Source organism: Scylla paramamosain, chromosome 2, assembly GCF_035594125.1.
Source record: "Scylla paramamosain isolate STU-SP2022 chromosome 2, ASM3559412v1, whole genome shotgun sequence".
In the NCBI taxonomy this organism is placed as follows: Eukaryota; Metazoa; Arthropoda; class Malacostraca; order Decapoda; family Portunidae; genus Scylla; species Scylla paramamosain.
In genome coordinates this window covers 25,526,755-25,534,216 of record NC_087152.1, presented here as the reverse complement: position 1 = coordinate 25,534,216, position 7,462 = coordinate 25,526,755, and positions in this window count along the sequence as shown.

The window sequence follows — 7,462 nt, the reverse complement described above, 5'->3', positions numbered from 1 at the left end:
TTTCCTTTCGTCTTTACACATGCAAACGCCTCACTCAAGGCCATTCAAAATCAGCTGGGTCTCTCTCTCTCTCTCTCTCTCTCTCTCTCTCTCTCTCTCTCTCTCTAAGTATTCAGGCCAACATCGTAGTTAATTCTAAATGAACTAACAAATAAATAAACCATTATAATCATACCAGGCAATATATATATATATATATATATATATATATATATATATATATATATATATATATATATATATATATATATATATATATATATATATATATATATATATATATATATATATATATATATATATATATATATATATATATATATATATATATATATATATATATATATATATATATATATATATATATATATATATATATATATATATATATATATATATATATATATATATATATATATATATATATATATATATATATATATATATATATATACATATATATATACACACACACACACACACACACACACACACACACACACACACACACACACACACACACACACACACACACACACACACACACACACACACACACACACACACACACACACACACACACACACACACACACACACACACACACACATATATATATATATATATATATATATATATATATATATATATATATATATATATATATATATATATATATATATATATATATATATATATATATATATATATATATATATATATATATATATATATATATATATATATATATATATATATATATATATATATATATATATATATATATATATATATATATATATATATATATATATATATATATATATATATATATATATATATATATATATATATATATATATATATATATATATATATATATATATATATATATATATATATATATATATATATATATATATATATATATATATATATATATATATATATATATATATATCTTGACACCCCCTTCAACTTTTTTCTTCATTAACTTCTGCAACATTCGCGGTCTAAGATCTAATTTTCAATCTGTAGAACACCACCTCTCCTTCTGAACCTCACCTTTTTCTCACTGAAACCCAGGTGTCTGAGGCAACTGACAGTAGCCCCTTTTCTGTTCCCTCCTACTTTCTCTATCCTCATTTTCGATCCAAAGCTGGATGCTGCGTTTATGTGCGCAATGACTTAACCTGCTCTCGTGCCCACGCTCTTGAATCATCCGAGCTTTCCACCATCCGGCTACGACTACAGAGTCATTCTCATACTAAATTTATCTGTGCTGTATACCTCTCTCCTAACTCCTCTGACTATAAGAAATTCTTTGACTACTTAATTTCCAAAGTGGAGCACATTCTGACCCTCTTCCCTTTTGCAGAGATCTCCATTCTTGGAGACTTCAATGTTCACCACCAGCTTTGGCTTCCCTCTCCCTTCACTGACCATCCTGGTGAACTAGCCTACAACTTTGCTATCCTCCATGACCTAGAGCAATTGGTGCAACACCCTACTCGTATTCATGACCGTCTTGGAGATACACCCAACATTCTTGACCTTTTCCTGACCTCTAATCCTTCTGCTTATGCTGTCACCCTTTCTTCTCCGTTGGGCTCCTCCGATCACAATCTCATATCTTTATCTTGTCCTATCACTCCAATCCCTCCTCAGGATCCCCCTAAGCGAAGGTGCCTCTGACGTTTTGCCTCTGCTAGTTGGGGGGGACCTGATGAGGTATTTTGCTGATTTTCCTTGGAATGACTACTGCTTCCGTGTCAGAGACCCGTCTTTGTGTACTGAGCGCATAACAGAGGTGATAGTGTCTGGCATGGAGGCGTACATTCCTCACTCTTTTTCTCGTCCTAAACCTTCTAAACCTTGGTTTAACACAGCTTGTTCTCGTGCTATACATGATAGAGAGGTGGCCCACAAAAGTTACTTAAGCCTTCCATCACCAGAATCTAATGCACTTTATATTTCTGCCCGGAACCATGCCAAGTCTGTTCTCCAACTAGCCAAAAACTCCTTCATTAACAGAAAATGTCAAAACCTTTCAAGATCTAACTCCCCTCGTGATTTCTGGCATCTAGCCAAAAATATCTCCAATAACTTTGCTTCTTCTTTTTTCCCTCCTCTGATGGCACCACTGTTATCACATCTATTTCTAAAGCTGAACTCTTCGCTCAAACCTTTGCTCAAAACTCTACCTTGGACGATTCTGGGCTTGTTCCTCCCTCTCCTCCACCCTCTGACTACTTCATGCCACCTATTAAAATTCTTCGCAATGATGTTTTCCATGCCCTCGGTGGCCTAAACCCTCGGAAGGCTTATGGACCTGATGGGGTCCCTCCTATTGTTCTCCGAAACTGTGCCTCCGTGCTTGCACCTTGCCTAGTCAAACTCTTTCAGCTCTGTCTGTCAACATCTACCTTTCCTTCTTGCTGGAAGTTTGCCTACATTCAACCTGTTCCTAAAAAGGGTGACCGTTCTAATCCCTCAAACTACCGTCCTATTGCTTTAATTTCCTGCCTATCTAAATTTTTTGAATCTATCATCAACAGCACGATTTTTAAATATCTATCACTTCACAACCTTCTATCTGATCGCCAGTATGGGTTCCGTCAAGGCCGCTCTACTGGTGATCTTCTGGCTTTCCTTACTGAGTCTTGGTCATCCTCTTTTAGAGATTTTGGTGAAACTTTTGCTGTTGCCTTGGACATATCAAAAGCTTTTGATAGAGTCTGGCACAAAGCTTTGATTTCCAAACTACCCTCCAACGGTTTCTATCCTTCTCTCTGTAACTTCATCTCAAGTTTCCTTTCTGACCGTTCTATTGCTGCTGTGGTAGACGGTCACTGTTCTTCTCCTAAATCTATTAACAGTGGTGTTCCTCAGGATTCTGTCCTGTCACCCACTCTCTTCTTATTATTCATTAATGATCTTCTAAACCAAACTTCTTGTCCTATCCACTCCTACGCTGATGATACCACCCTGCACTTTTCCACGTCTTTTCATAGACGTCCAACCCTTCAGGAGGTAAACATTTCACGCAGGGAAGCCACAGAACGCCTGATCTTTCTAAAATTTCTGATTGGGGCAGAGCAAACTTGGTATTATTCAATGCCTCAAAAACTCAATTCCTCTATCTATCAACTCGACATAACCTTCCAGACAACTATCCCCTCTTCTTCAATGACACTCAACTGTCCCCCTCTTCTACACTGAACATCCTCGGTCTGTCCTTTACTTATAATCTGAACTGGAAACTGCACATCTCATCTCTAGCTAAAATAGCTTCTATGAAGTTAGGTGTTCTGAGACGTCTCCGCCAGTTTTTCTCACCCCCCCAGCTGCTAACTCTGTACAAGGGCCTTATCCGTCCATGTATGGAGTGTGCTTCACATGTCTGGGGGGGTTACACTCATACTGCTCTTCTAGACAGGGTGGAATCAAAAGCTTTTCGTCTCATCAACTCCTCTCCTCTAACTGACTGTCTTCGGCCTCTCTCTCACCGCCGCAATGTTGCATATCTAGGTGTCTTCTACCGCTATTTTCATGCTAACTGCTCTTCTGATCTTGCTAACTGCATGCCTCCCCTCCTTCCGCGGCCTCGCTGCACAAGACTTTCTTCTTTCTCTCATCCCTATTCTGTCCACCTCTCTAACGCAAGAGTTAACCAGTATTCTCAATCATTCATCCCTTTCTCTAGTAAACTCTGGAACTCCCTGCCTGCTTCTGTATTTCCACCTTCCTATGACTTAAATTCCTTCAAGAGGGAGGTTTCAAGACACTTATCCATCAATTTTTTGACCACTGCTTTGACCCTTTTATGGAACTGGTATTTCAGTGGGCATTTTTTTTTATTAGATTTTTGTTGCCCTTGGCCAGTGTCCTTCCTACATAAAAAAAAAAAAAAAAAAAAAAAAATTATATACTCGTATATATATATATATATATATATATATATATATATACACACACACACACACACACACACACACACACACACACACACACACACACACACACACACACACACATATATTATATAAAATATAGACATATATATATATATATATATATATATATATATATATATATATATATATATATATATATATATATATATATATATATATATATATATATATATATATATATATATATATATATATATATATATATATATATATATATATATATATATATATATATATATATATATATATATATATATATATATATATATATATATATATATATATATATATATATATATATATATATATATATATATATATATATATATATATATATATATATATATATATATATATATATATATATATATATATATATATATATATATATATATATATATATATATATATATATATATATATATATATATATATATATATATATATATATATATATATATATATATATATATATATATATATATATATATATATATATATATATATATATATATATTATATATAAAATATAGACACCTGCCGAAACGATAATTACTCCCAGTGAGGTCTAAAGCACTGTTCAGGGGGTGCTGTGAACTTATCATTAAACCCAGCTGTGACCTCACTGAACGTTTCCCTTTGTGTCTCACAACACAAGGGGGTAGTCACAGCCTGCCCTCTAAAGACAACTCTCTTCCTCCACACAAAACTACAAGCACCTAATAACACACACACCCTTCACTCAAAAAATTTTAAAATCATGGCGACTCCTACACCAGCCTCGGAGTCCCCATCTGGGGAGGGGACCATAAATGTCCCCAGGTCGGACTGCCTTTCCGTCGACGACCCTAAGTGTCTTGACACCCCCTCAACTTTTTCTTCATTAACTTCTGCAACATTCGCGGTCTAAGATCTAATTTTCAATCTGTAGAACACCACCTCTCCTCTTTCTAAACCTCATCTTCTTTTCCTCACTGAAACTCAGGTGTCTGAGGCAACTGAGAGTAGCCCCTTTTCTGTTCCCTCCTACTTTCTCTATCCTCATTTTCGATCCAAAGCTGGATGCTGCGTTTATGTGCGCAATGACTTAACCTGCTCTCGTGCCCACGCTCTTGAATCTTCCGAGTTTTCCACCATCTGGCTACGACTACAGAGTCATTTTCATACTAAATTTATCTGTGCTGTATACCTCTCTCCTGACTCCTCTGACTATAAGAAATTCTTTGACTACTTAACTTCCAAAGTGGAGCACATTCTGACCCTCTTCCCTTTTGCAGAGATCTCCATTCTTGGAGACTTCAATGTTCACCACCAGCTTTGGCTTTCCTCTCCCTTCACTGACCATCCTGGTGAACTAGCCTACAACTTTGCTATCCTCCATGACCTAGAGCAATTGGTGCAACACCCTACTCGTATTCCCTGACCGTCTTGGAGATACGCCCAACATTCTTGACCTTTTCCTGACCTCTAATCCTTCTGCTTATGCTGTCACCCTTTCTTCTCCGTTGGGCTCCTCCGATCACAATCTCATATCTTTATCTTGTCCTATCACTCCAATCCCTCCTCAGGATCCCCCTAAGCGAAGGTGCCTCTGGCGTTTTGCCTCTGCTAGTTGGGGGGACCTGAGGCGGTATTTTGCTGATTTTCCTTGGAATGACTACTGCTTCCGTGTCAGAGACCCGTCTTTGTGTGCTGAGCGCATAACAGAGGTAATAGTGTCTGGCATGGAGGCGTACATTCCTCACTCTCTTTCTCGTCCTAAACCTTCTAAACCTTGGTTTAACACAGCTTGTTCTCGTGCTTATACATGATAGAGAGGTGGCCCACAAAAGGTACTTAAGCCTTCCTTCACCAGAATCTCATGCACTTTATATTTCTGCCCGGAACCATGCCAAGTCTGTTCTCCAACTAGCCAAAAACTCCTTCATTAACAGAAAATGTCAAAACCTTTCAAGATCTAACTCCCCTCATGATTTCTGGCATCTAGCCAAAAATATCTCCAATAACTTTGCTTCTTCTTCTTTCCCTCCTCTACTTCAACCAGATGGCACCACTGCTATCACATCTATTTCTAAAGCTGAACTCTTTGCTCAAACCTTTGCTCAAAACTCTACCTTGGACGATTCTGGGCTTGTTCCTCCCTCTCCTCCACCCTCTGACTACTTCATGCCACGTATTAAAATTCTTCGTAATGATGTTTTCCATGCCCTCGGTGGCCTAAACCCTCGGAAGGCTTATGGACCTGATGGGGTCCCTCCTATTGTTCTCCGAAACTGTGCCTCCGTGCTTGCACCTTGCCTAGTCAAACTCTTTCAGCTCTGTCTGTCAACATCTACCTTTCCTTCTTGCTGGAAGTTTGCCTACATTCAACCTGTTCCTAAAAAGGGTGACCGCTCTAATCCCTCAAACTACCGTCCTATTGCTTTAATTTCCTGCTTATCTAAAGTTTTTGAATCTATCCTCAACAGGAAGATTCTTAAACATCTATCACTTCACAACCTTCTATCTGATCGCCAGTATGGGTTCCGTCAAGGCCGCTCTACTGGTGATCTTCTGGCTTTCCTTACTGAGTCTTGGTCATCCTCTTTTAGAGACTTTGGTGAAACTTTTGCTGTTGCCTTGGACATATCAAAAGCCTTTGATAGAGTCTGGCACAAAGCTTTGATTTCCAAACTACCCTCCTACGGTTTCTATCCTTCTCTCTGTAACTTCATCTCAAGTTTCCTTTCTGACCGTTCTATTGCTGCTGTGGTAGACGGTCACTGTTCTTCTCCTAAATCTATTAACAGTGGTGTTCCTCAGGGTTCTGTCCTGTCACCCACTCTCTTCTTATTATTCATTAATGATCTTCTAAACCAAACTTCTTGTCCTATCCACTCCTACGCTGATGATACCACCCTGCACTTTTCCACGTCTTTTCATAGACGTCCAACCCTTCAGGAGGTAAACATATCACGCAGGGAAGCCACAGAACGCCTGACTTCTGATCTTTCTAAAATTTCTGATTGGGGCAGAGCAAACTTGGTATTGTTCAATGCCTCAAAAACTCAATTCCTCCATCTATCAACTCGACACAATCTTCCAGACAACTATCCCCTCTTCTTCAATGACACTCAACTGTCCCCCTCTTCTACACTGAACATCCTCGGTCTGTCCTTTACTTATAATCTGAACTGGAAACTTCACATCTCATCTCTAGCTAAAACAGCTTCTATGAAGTTAGGTGTTCTGAGACGTCTCCGCCAGTTTTTCTCACCCCCCCAGCTGCTAACTCTGTACAAGGGCCTTATCCGTCCATGTATGGAGTATGCTTCACATGTCTGGGGGGTTCCACTCATACTGCTGTTCTAGACAGGGTGGAATCAAAAGCTTTTCGTCTCATCAACTCCTCTCCTCTAACTGACTGTCTTCAGCCTCTCTCTCACCGCCGCAATGTTGCATCTCTAGCTGTCTTCTACCGCTATTTTCATGCTAACTGCTCTTCT